Genomic DNA, 12,292 nt, shown 5'->3' on the forward strand with positions numbered 1-12,292 from the left:
ACCTAGGCATTTAACAAGGTTTTTTTTTCCACATAGCCCACACAGGGGACTCCATGAGAAAGGAATGTGTTGCATAGAAAATGAGAGGGGGCAATCCAAGCAGTGTTATGTTGCCATTAGGCCTCAGAATGAGAAAATAACCAGCTGCTGTGCACTCTAAAAAGTTAGATACCACAATAGCTTGTTTAAAATATCATCCTCCAAATAAGGAATGAAGACTTGGAAACAGACTACAGGGGTATGTGATTTCCTTCTCTTTTACACATGGATTTCCTTCTCTACTTCTCTGGATTTATCTACCATGAAAATACTTCAAAACTATGTACAAGTGCCTTGTAAACAAGTTTGCCAATTATGTTTTGTAATCAAGGCACTCGGTTATAGTGGAAGCTTTTAATGTTTACTCAGAAGTGCTTCTTGTGATTGTGATGGCACTTACTCCCAGATTTTAAAAAAATAAGATTGCAATCTTAACTTCCCAGTTCCAGCATTGCAGCAAACTGTACTTGCAGAAAATCAGTAGGTAGAGTAGGAACTGCACAATATCATAGCACATTTTGGTGCCTCTGGCTTTGAAGGATTGCATTTGTGGCTTTTGAACATTGCCAATGATTGCTTTGGAATCACAAAGAAACCAGTATCAGCAATCACATCTGAAGTCCTTATTACGTTGTGTGTACATTTTTGCATAACTATCACCTCTGTAGTAAGCAGTGAAATGAAGAAGTACCTTCTCAATTCCCTTCTATAAACACACTGTGGAATTCAAGAAGCAAATCCAGGAACACAGAAAGCAAAGAAACCATGCCTTGAAGGCACTGTCAAACTCTTTAATAAGTAACTATGAATGCAGTCCTAATAGCAGAAAGGAAATTCAATGTGTGGGTCTGTGTTGTTATTTTTAACAGCTATCAAGTTGACTTTAATTTATGGCAACCCATGAATGAGAAATCTCCAAGTCATCTTATCATCAACAACCCTGATCAGGTTTTAGACTTCCTTGATCACCTTTCTCCATCTGAAATGTGGTCTTCCTCTTTTCCTACTGCCTTCTACCTTACCAAGCATTATTGTCTTTTACAGTGAGTCGTGTCTTTTTTCAGATATTAAAGAAAGAACAGTAGACATAAAAATAAAACAATATCAGAGCTTGAAAACAATGCCTAGGGTCCTCACATCAAGCAATCAAACTATAATGCTTTGTCTGCACAGTTATGTGTCCACACTCTGTGCATGTCTTTTCTTGGGTGGGGCTCAAGGTCCCTGTGTGCTCCATCCAAAATCTCCCACCAGCTGTTAAGCTCTGGAAGGTGTTGGTGCAGCTTACAAATATGTAGGGGAGAGAATGGATAGGCAATGAAGACATTGATAAACTGACCTGGCTTGGCTCAGAAGGGGAGGAGACTGGAGTGCACTCACAGATAGAGTGCATCCTCCTCAGAGCTATATGGGTTCAGTTTTTGCCCTAATTCAGGCATGGGCAAACTTCGGCCTTCCAGGTGTTTTGGACTTCAACTCCCACAATTCCTAACAGCCCATTAGCTGTTAGGAATTGTGGAAGTTGAAGTCCAAAACACCTGAAGGGTTGAAGTTTGCTCATGCCTGCCCTAATCCCTTCCTTCCTGGATTCTAAGCAGGAGCTTCAGTGGCCCTCTCGGAGCTTGGCAGCTGAGAGGGAATGGATGGCTAGAGAATAGCCCCAACCAAAAAGAGATAAATATACACATAAGCCACTTCTATATGCTCCTATTTCAAACTTTGAATAAAGTTTGTTTACGTTTTAAATAATATCAACCAGATTTTTTCACAATTTAATCCTCATTGTGGAGTAACAGGATTAATGAAAACAAATGATTCCTTAAAAAAAAGTATCTGAAAACTGGTAGGCATACAAACATTTACCGCTGCCTTGTACAACAAATAAATAACATTCAGGATATACATAGGTACATTACATAGTGAGTTATACCTGCAACAAGTTTAGTCTAGTTTTGTCTATCCTGACTGGCAGATATCCAAGGTCTTTGCTGGCCTGCTAAGCAACATCCTGATGCCAATGACTGAAGCTGGCACCTGCATGCAAAGCACATTCTCACTTCTGCAGGAAGTCTTAACTGAACAAAACAGCATATATTATTCATAAAGCAATGCAAGCCCATCAAGTCTAGCCCTGCATAATTGCTACAACTGCAGGAGCCAAAAGGTGGTATTTTCTCCTTTCTCCATGAGATGAGGTTCCCTTCATCACAAGTTATATATCCAAAATACACCAGGGACAACCTCCTGCTCTCTTTTCCATCTCCAATTTAGGAGAAGGCATGGAAGACTACATGCAACATGGAAGCAAGCTCTAGTTCTGCTTTGACTCTGCATTTGTTTGACGCTCTAGCACTTAAAAAAAGCAAATCAAACTGATTAGAAATGAGTGAATCTATAGGATTCATTTTCTAGAATGTTTGTGTTTTATCATGCACAAATTCATTCATTCCTCTCCGTCTCATCAATCTGCAGCTGTCAGATATTAAACAGAAAATAAAGGTAGGCATAACCAAGTCAGCCCCATTATCTGACTTAAGAAATTAAGGTTGTTGTATGTTTTTCGGGCTGTATGGCCATGTTCTAGAAGTATTCTCTCCTGACGTTTTGCCCACATCTATGGCAGGCATCCTCAGAAACTCTGATGATGCCTGCCATAGATGTGGGTGAAATATCAGGAAAAAAAAATACTCCTAGAACATGACCATACAGCCCGGAAAACACCCAACAACCCCGTGATCTTGGCCATGAAAGCCTTCGACATCACATTAAGAAATCAGCTTTCAAATCATGAAGATAGGACAGTGTCTTGTGTGAAATCTGACAAATATGAAGTCTGTCACAATGGAACCCCAAAGGGCCTGGTTTTCAATATCTTTCCTATAGACATTGAAAATGTTCACTGCTGTTTCTTCTATCCCTACATAAAAGAAGTGGGAAGATGTATGTGCCACTAGCCACACTGGCTGGGGAATACTGGGAGTTGCAGTGCAACAAGTAGATTTTTCAATGCTATGGAGTGCATGTGCAATCCAGGCAGATAATGTAAAGCATGAAGAGGCCGAGACTGCCCTGATTTAAACGGAGAACAGCAGCTTCTACAGCTCAATACAATGTAGGACCCTTCCACACAGCTAAATAAAATTCTACATTTTCTGCTTTGAACTGAAATATATGGCAGTATGGACTCAGATAACCCAGTTCAAAGCAGATAGTGCGGAACTTTCTGCCTTGATATTCTGGGTTATATGGCTGTGTGGAAGGGACCCTAGATAACACATCGTGTATCAGAAAGGATGAAGATATTCAATGGAATCCTGACCATTTTGTGTAGCAAACTTTGCTCATAAATGTTACACAATTGCTACAAATAACCATACTGACAGAACTACTCATCTTGCAACATGCTGCAATCTCAGCTATTGTTCTACAGAGCTTGAAACTGCTTTACCATCCCTGACACTGGCAGTACTGTATATGGTACTAGTTGTTTAAGTCTGTAGCCGCAACGTTTTTTGCACAATATAAATTTATTTGTGTCTCCTTCCTACAGCTAACCCTGTGACTCCTGAAAATAGTTGGCTGACAACTTGAATGAACTAACCAACTCAGTTTTCAAAGTTGAATGATTAGAAATCTTGCTATCATTAGATGATAAGAAATGTATTCTGGCAGCTCTTATAACATATTGCATCTTTTTTCTTCCTCTTGTCAATGGCATCCTGTCAAATCTGATACCTTAATATACAACAAAACCCATCAAATTAACTGAAACGTTTATTCTAAAATTCCTGTTACAACTGGAAGTTGGCAGTTCCCGGGGGGTAAAAATACCAAAGTTTTCTCCACTCTCTTAGAGCCAATTTCTCAATCACTCATGTATTGCATAAAATGTGAAGAAAACTGAACAGGTAAACAACAAAAAGCTATGCTTATTTCAAATAAAAATAGAAGAAGAAGCCATCAATGGGCCCTTGTCAAGATAGTTATGCATCACCTCTACCTGTCAGAGGCAGTGTGTCTCTATGTATCAGTTGCTAAAAGCATTAACAGGGGGGAGGTGTTGCACTCATGTCCTACTGGGAAGCTTTCTATAGGCAATGGATGGCCATTGCATAAACATGTTGAATTAGATAGGGAGCTGGCTGGCTGGGATTTCTGGAAGTTGAAGTCCAAAACACCTGGAAGCCCAAAGGTTGGGAACCACTGCTCTATAGAACCTGAATTCCTTGCTGAACTATCATGTGCTTGACCATCTTTGAACCGGTCATGACTTCGGCCCAAGATCCACATATGAATGAATACATAGTAAATATGTCAAACTACTTGCGGCTATCTGGTGCCAAAGGATGTTTTCTGCCATAGATATGCAAAAGACAACATTCCTCCACAAGTCACCTGGAATACTAGTGTCAGAAAATTTGTTTTTTTTAAAAAGCCTTTAGTGCAAGAAACAAAACTCTTGCTTAGTTAGATTTTGTAAAGTGTTGAGAATGATACAGTGACTTGAGCATTGGGTTGTTTGTGACTGCCGATTGGGATTTGAATCCATTTGATCATGAATAATAATAATATAACTTTATTTTTGTACCCTGGCTCCATCTCCCCGAAGGGACTCGGGACAGTTTACATTTGACACAAGGTGCCTAAAACAACGCATAATATAAACACACAGTACAATACAAAATAAAACAACTAGTATATAAAACAACAATTTTGAACTCAGAACAGGGTCACCCAATGAAAACCCACTGGGTGACCCTAGTCATATCACACTCTCTCGGCCTCAAAGGAGGGCAATGGTAAATCTCCTTTGAATAAATCTTGCCAAGGAGACCCTATTATAAGATTGCCTTAGAGTCACCATAAGTTGGAAACAACTTGATGGCCCAAGTGCCCCTGGATTTTTTACTACTTAATGTGGGACCCATAAAAACCTTTCAAGTATAGAGCTTGGGGCCCAAGTGTAATCTCCAACACCTTGAACTGAGTTTAGAATTGCATCTGATTCCATGCCGAAAGCATTCCCTGAAACCCATGCCAAACAGCAGCCTACATATTGCATTCTGAAAAAAAATTCTGAAGTATCCTCAGTTTTATGTTCTTATATGCTGTGAGTCTCCTTGGATGGATTAATCTTAAAAGGTGGTCTATGAATAATAGTTCATAATGTTGCCCTAGATACAATAATCAAGCAAGGGATACCTACAAAGGGAGAAGATGACTTTGAACACCATTAAATTAATGCAAAGTATTCATGTTTTAAAACAAAACAAATGCGGAAACAGGTATAAATCTTTCCAAAATTAACTTTCTGAAATACCTTTGCATTTAATAATGGTGTGAGTGGAGATGGTAAGTAAAATGATCTTTTAATGCAGGGTTCTGGAAAATGTTAGTTGAGGAAGTACAGTACCAAGTGTGACAATACAACTGACAGAGCAATCTCAAGCGTCTTTACTCAAAACCAATGCATTTGTATCCAAAACCAGGCTACATTGTATCTGATGAGGTTTACTTATTAATTTCTGCTGCATTTAATATTTAGACTAAGTTAAAGACAATGTGGGACATGGAGGGGGGAAAATGAAACATTCTGCAATCAAGAAATGGGTTGCTTAAAATATTACATAAAGAAACTTGATATGCATCTCATCCAAGGCCCTGCCAAGGAACTGATTCAGGGAAAAACCACTCAGAACTGGTACGTTTACAGAAGTCCAAGAGCACTAGGAAAGTATGAGGAAAAATGTTATAAGAATGATTTTGATGCTGCTTTTTTTTTGGTCTCTGACTTTCTCCTCCTTGTTCTGTGTATTTGCCCACCAGGTGGGTTTCTGCAGCCTTTATATAAATATTTCAGCTCTAATAGCTTTAAACATACACTGCTAATCACTCATGCTGGAGTCTGGATCATCTTAAAACTCATTCAGACTGTATTCACGCAATGAAGTTTAAGTTGGGATTTTGGAAGTTTATAGTTCACTTGCAGCAGACTTTAAGGGCATGATATCTTCTAACATTGAGTCCCTAGTATTCCAACAGACATTACATGAAACAGGCTGGGCCCTAACATAAATACTGACAATTTCTTGAGAGGCAATAATTTTCAATCTGCTTTAACAACAAAAATAAAGTGACTTTATTGTAACATCGATGGACATCTATTTTAAGTAATTTGAAGTATTCACCTTATTTGGCCATTATTGTTCAGTGTGTATTTAAGCTTCAAAAAGGGAAAAGAGAGAGTTGATTATGCTCAGCATTCCCTCTCAAATAAAATGGAAGTATTAGCAATGGCTGAAACTAGGGCCTAAAATGGGAGTCCTACGCTTCAAAATCGCTAACCATAAGATAAAATTATGTAAGTTGCATGCAGCAATCAAATTTGATTAACAATTCTGAGGGAACAGTGGCATTGGAGCTTTTCAATTATTCAGGTAGCCCCCAATTTATGGACAAGATAGATATTGTAAATTGGAACAGGTACATTAAAGTGTGCCATCAGCCACACACACACAAGCTGTGGATAGCATAGGGAGGAGTTAACATCCCTATGGTGTTTGCTTTGCTGTCTGTGCTCCTGTTCAGAAGATTTCACCTCATTTTTTGTCCCTGTGATAACTGAATTTTGAAAAAACTGGTTGTTTTGGAAACAAGGATTGATGAGAAAGCTTCAGTTGAGACACCTTTTCCCTATGATAACTCTTCCAGGAGTGAATTTCCCTTCCTGGAAGTAGATTTCTCTCACTCCTTGTTACCTCACCCCCATTCTTAACTATGAGTCATTTGTAAGTTGGATGTTTGTAACTTCAGGACTGCCTGTATAGTCTTCTCATGCAGCTAATAAGCTAGCACATGCTGTCCATTCAGTACCACTTGCCTAAGGGGCAGCATAACTCTTTGGAGGTGGACAATGGTGCTTTAGGCCCACAACTCCTATCAATCCTGGTCAGCAAAGTCAACTGTAAAGGATTATGAGCACAGACACCCAATAAAGTCCAGAATATTTCCTTCCCCTTATTTGTTCTGCCATGTGAATCTGATCATAATCCATAGTCTGGTTTGTTTCTCTTCCAGAGATAGAATCCAGAATTTGTTCTAAGTTTGTTTGTGGATTCCTTCTCTGGTTTCTTAGGAGAGAGAGAAACCCGAAGAAGTAAACCAGCTGTACCCAGGTTTGCACTGCATGATAAACAAACCACTGCAAACAGGAGTGATTGAGCATGCTATTCATCCATGGTAAACCAAGGTTCCCAGAGACCCTAGCTGACTGTGATATATACACTGTGTTCAATGTGTAAAGTTGCTAAAGGAAATATAAGGCAGAGTTCCTACACCTTTAATGAGTGTGTACAAGAGGGATTTTTGCTAGTTGGAGAAGCAACATTTTGTGACATTTCTTCTTTACAGCTATTAAATGTACTTGTGCAACACCCAATATTTAACCAGGCGACTCTACAAATTCCTCATTCTGAGAAGAAGAAAAAACATCATTGCCTGTCCTACCGAAGTACGGGTAGACAATCTTTGGTTTTTTAGATGTTCTGGAAGCTGTAGGATCCATATTTTCCCTATCAATTTTTAAAAGGTCATATGAAAATTACAAAAGAACAGCTGTTTACATACTTGCATTTTACCATATAATAGTCTTGACCGCATAATAGTCAGATCCTCTATTTTGGGTCTCAAAATTGGTTTCTTGCCTTTCCTTCCATAATTGTCGCATTAATTTTCCCTCATTCCTCCTCCCTTGGGGAAAAAAATCTCTTTCCCAACAGCTAGCAAATTTGAGACATAAACAAAATGTCCCTTTAAAGCAAGCTGCTAAAAAAACCTCTGTCAGAGCTGAGTCCCCTTTGGGGAGATAAAGTGGGGTATAATATAACAACAACAACATAAAGGTAAAGGTTTCCCCTGACATTAAGTCTAGTCGTGTCCAGCTCTGGGAGTTGGTGCTCATCTCCATTTCTAAGCCGTTGTCGACAGACACCTCCAAGGTCATGTGGCCGGCATGACTGCATGGAGCGCCATTATAATAACTATATAGTTTATTCTTAAATAAAACAATCCGGAGCTCACTGGATCTCTCCATTCTTCCTCTTCCCTTCCTCTCCTTACATCTCAGGTAAGATAGGCTTTTTTAAAAAATAAAACTGCCACATATTAGCAATAATATTTTTTTTCATCACATAATAGTTGAATCCTTCTATTTTGGGGACAAAAAAGCAAAATTTGGGACTATTACAAGATGAAATACAACATATCTGATACATCCCCTGTAGCCTTATGCATATTCTCTTGTGAGTAAACTCTACTGAGATGAGTGGAAGTTATTCAGAGTTAAATGAGTACAGCTGAATCCACAGAACCTATAGTGAAGGCCCCTCTCCATTTTTCCTATTCAAATGGGTCAATCAGTCAAAGAACATATCCCCCAAGTCCATAATCCAGTCATTTGGATTAGAATCTCTTGTACATCCAGCAAGAATCAAAAAGGGCCGTAGGAACACTACATGGATGGTAAAGAATCCTAAGTGTGACAAAGACTGCTCTTGCACATCACCTAAAAACAAAAGGGGTAAGAAGGAAAATAACTGTGCCTTCTTTTTCAGCCTTCTGGCTCAATGTCCCTTTTTCCTTGGTATAACAACTGGTGCCCACACATCCTGAGTCATAGATATTATTACAAGGGAAAGGCGGAATCTCCTACACGGTGGACCAAAAGCACTTGTGGTTCTGTTTCCTACTCTCCTCTTCAAGCTACATGCAAAACCATCCTGCAACTGAATTGTCAGTGTTCAGTCTTAATGCAAAGGCAATATAGGTTACTGGTATTAGACCATTGCTTCTTAAACTGTGGGTCCCAGCCTAAACTGTGTAAGCCGCCCTGAGTCCCCCCGGGTGAGAAGGGCGGGGTATAAATTCTGGAAATAAATAAATAAAATAAATAAATGGGGTAAGGTAAAGGTAAAGGTTTCCCCTGATGTTAAGTCCAGTCATGTCTGACTCTGGGGTGTGGTGCTCATCTCCATTTCTAAGCCAAAGAGCCGGCGTTGTCCGTAGACACCTCCAAGGTGATGTGGCCGGCATGACTGCATGGAGTGCCGTTACCTTCCCGCCGGAGCGGTACCTATTGATCTACTCACATTGGCATGTTTTCGAACTGCTACGTTGGCAGGAGCTGGAGCTAACAGCGGCCACTCACTCCGCTCCCAGGGTTTGAACCTGGGACCTTTCGGTCTGCAGCTCAGTGCTTTAACGCACTTTGCCACCGGTAGCAATTGTTTTTTTTTTTTTTCCTGAATGTCATCTAAATGACAGTTATAGACATTTACATGAATTTGTTTTGCAGTGTTTACAGTAGACTCTGCAGAAGGGTTTCAATCAAGGATTACCAGAAAACAAATATAGGAGCCCACCATATCTATGGAGATTCAGTTCCAGGATCTGCTTTGGATACAAAAATGTGTGGGCAACCACACCACATATTATTAAATAATGGCAATGTGAATGCACACACTCCAGTATGTTTGCATTTACATTGTAATAATGTACTAATATAGGGCATGACTATCTGCAGTTACTAAAAAATTTGGGTCTGGATCCTGCAGATCTGGATCCCATAGACTTGGAGGGCCTACTGCAGTGACGTCAACTGTATCTATTTTGATCACAGAAAGAAATAAGAAAGTAACATGACAACACTGGCAAACCAAGCAGTTATTTTGTAAATCATATTTGCCTCTCCCAAGAGTAATATCCTTACTATACGTTCAATCACAGTGGAATTTTCACTCTGGTAATCAGGACATTGCAGGCGTTAAGCTGTCAGGATAAAGAGGTGATAAGAGATGGGCCCATCAATCTTAAACAATGGACTTTCCCAGTCAGCCAAGACAAGACTGCTAAATCCACTTGCATTCTTGTAAGCCAAGTTGCCATTAACTAGATTTATGAACATGCAGACATGTTCAGGGATAGAGCTAAAATAGCTAGAAACCAAAGTGTAGTAGCATTTGCTCAACAACAAAGATATCAACCTTCATAAAATAAAAACTGAATGAACTGACTTTACACTGGAGGCATCAGAATAAAAAGTAGAGAATATGAAAACAGACAACAACAGTAGGGTGTAAATCAGTCTCAAGGCTATAACAGGAGTATTGATAGAAAATAACTAATGGCCTCTCTTATCCCCATCCAGTTCTATAAAGTAGTCAACTTGCTGCTCTGGGGATAAGAAAAACAAACACAACAGCTCTTTCCTGTTATTGCTCCCAAGCAGCTAGTATTCACTTCTGATTTTGGATACTGGCTATCAGCATCATGGGCGGGGGGATCATTAGTGGGCTCCACTGGCTGGAATCTAATATGCCTACTTTTGATGCCAACCTTACATCTAAGCTAGTAGCCCTCACTACATCTTCTGGCAGTAAACTCCATTAATTAAGCATGTGATTTATGAAGAAGCACTTCCTTTCATCTGTCCTGGATATCCTGTCAGACAATTTAACTGGAGAATTTACATGAGTCCTATGATCATGAAGATAGGTGAACACATCTCTCTATCCATGTCCTCTACTTTTGTAGCATTCCATATTATAACCTTCTAATCCATCCTTTTTCATTTTGATAAGCCTTCTGTACTATTTTTCCAGACCTCTAATACCACTTCTGAATCCTAGCTACTGGAAATGTACATATTACTACAACAAGCTTGCCCACATTATAGATTTCTATAGGAATATTGAGACACATGTAGTTTTGTAACTGATCCCATTCCTAATGAATTCTATATGAATTGTGTGCCTTTTAACGCAGTCACTGGGTTGGCATTTTCAGGGAACTATCCACCATGGAATCCAAAATCTCCTCACTGGTTAACCACTGCCAGTCAGTCCTCCTGATACTCACCCCTCATTTTTCCATGGGAAATTAAAGGGGGTTTTTTTTGTCCCAACATGTATCACTGTGTGCTATTTTTGATAATGTTACATGAAACATCTTAAGTTTGGAAAGATGGACTTGAAGAAAACCAAAGTGCTTTTTCGAGCAGGCACCAGCCAATCCCTCTGCAATGCCAGAAATACAGCTTAATGGTGTAACATTAGAAAATGTTGATAATTTCCGCAACCTTGGCAGCCACCTCTCCACAAAAGTGACACTGAAACACAACACCGCCTGAGCTCTGTGAGTACAGCATTCTTCTGAATGAAGCAGAGAGTGTTTGAGGATCGGGACATCTGTAGGGAGACCAGGGTGCTTATTTATAAAGCTATTGTCCTCCCAACCCTGTTATGTGCCTGCGAAACGTGGACTGTCTACAGACGTCACACTCAACTCCTGGAACGATTCCACCAGCATTGCCTCCAAAAAACCCTGCAAATCTTTTGGGAAGACAGGCAGACAAATGCCAGCGTGCTGGCAAAAACCACCAGCTTTGAAGCAATGCTCTTACACCATCAACTCCACTGGACTGGCCACGCTGTCCAAATGCCCGATCACCATCTTCCAAAGTAGTTACTGTACTCCCAACTCAAGAATGGAAAATGGAATCTTGGTGGACAAGAAAAGAGATTTAAAGATGGGCTTAGAGCTAACTTCAAAAACTGTGGCATAGACACTGAGACCTGGGAAGGCCTGGCCCTTGAGCGCTCTAATTGGAGGTCAGCTGTGATCAGCAGTGCGGTGGAATTTGAAGAGGCACGAATGGAGAGCGAAAGGGAGAAGAAGGCACGTCAAGCTAACCCTGACCAAGACCGCCTTCTACCTGGAAATAGATGCCCTCACTGTAGAAGAACATGAGGGTGAAAAATAGGACTCTACAATCACCTACATACCCACCGCCAAGACACTACACTTGGAGGGCCATCATACTCAGACAACGAGGGATCGCCTAAGTAAGTAATTTTTGATAATACTACATGAAAGATCTCTAGTTTGGAAAGATGGACTTGGACCTCTTTACAATATTATTTATAGTTTGGTCATCTATAGAAACATGATTACTTACTAATGTATCTCTAATTATGGATCATGCTAATCAAGGTAAAATGAACAAGGTCCAATACAAGATCCCCATAGGGCTCTATTATTTATTTGCTGTTCTGATTTTTATAGACATAATTCCACCTACACTTTTAAGGTCCAGGAGCAGTGTGAAAAGCCTTCAGATGTTCAAAACCCTTGACTTCATCCATTACCTGTCAGTCACAGAACCAATTTATGGTTGCTGTAGTTACACGAGGAACTA

General features: G+C 39.9%; 1 protein-coding gene across 4 annotated transcripts in view; it reads right to left on the minus strand.

Annotated features, from left to right (window-relative positions):
• Positions 1-12,292, minus strand: part of ptch1 (patched 1) — a 128,941-nt gene that overhangs the window by 76,367 nt on the left and 40,282 nt on the right. The gene's annotated exons all lie outside the window — the stretch shown is intronic.

The sequence above is a fragment of the Anolis carolinensis genome, chromosome 2 (assembly GCF_035594765.1).
Source record: "Anolis carolinensis isolate JA03-04 chromosome 2, rAnoCar3.1.pri, whole genome shotgun sequence".
Taxonomy (NCBI): domain Eukaryota; kingdom Metazoa; phylum Chordata; class Lepidosauria; order Squamata; family Dactyloidae; genus Anolis; species Anolis carolinensis.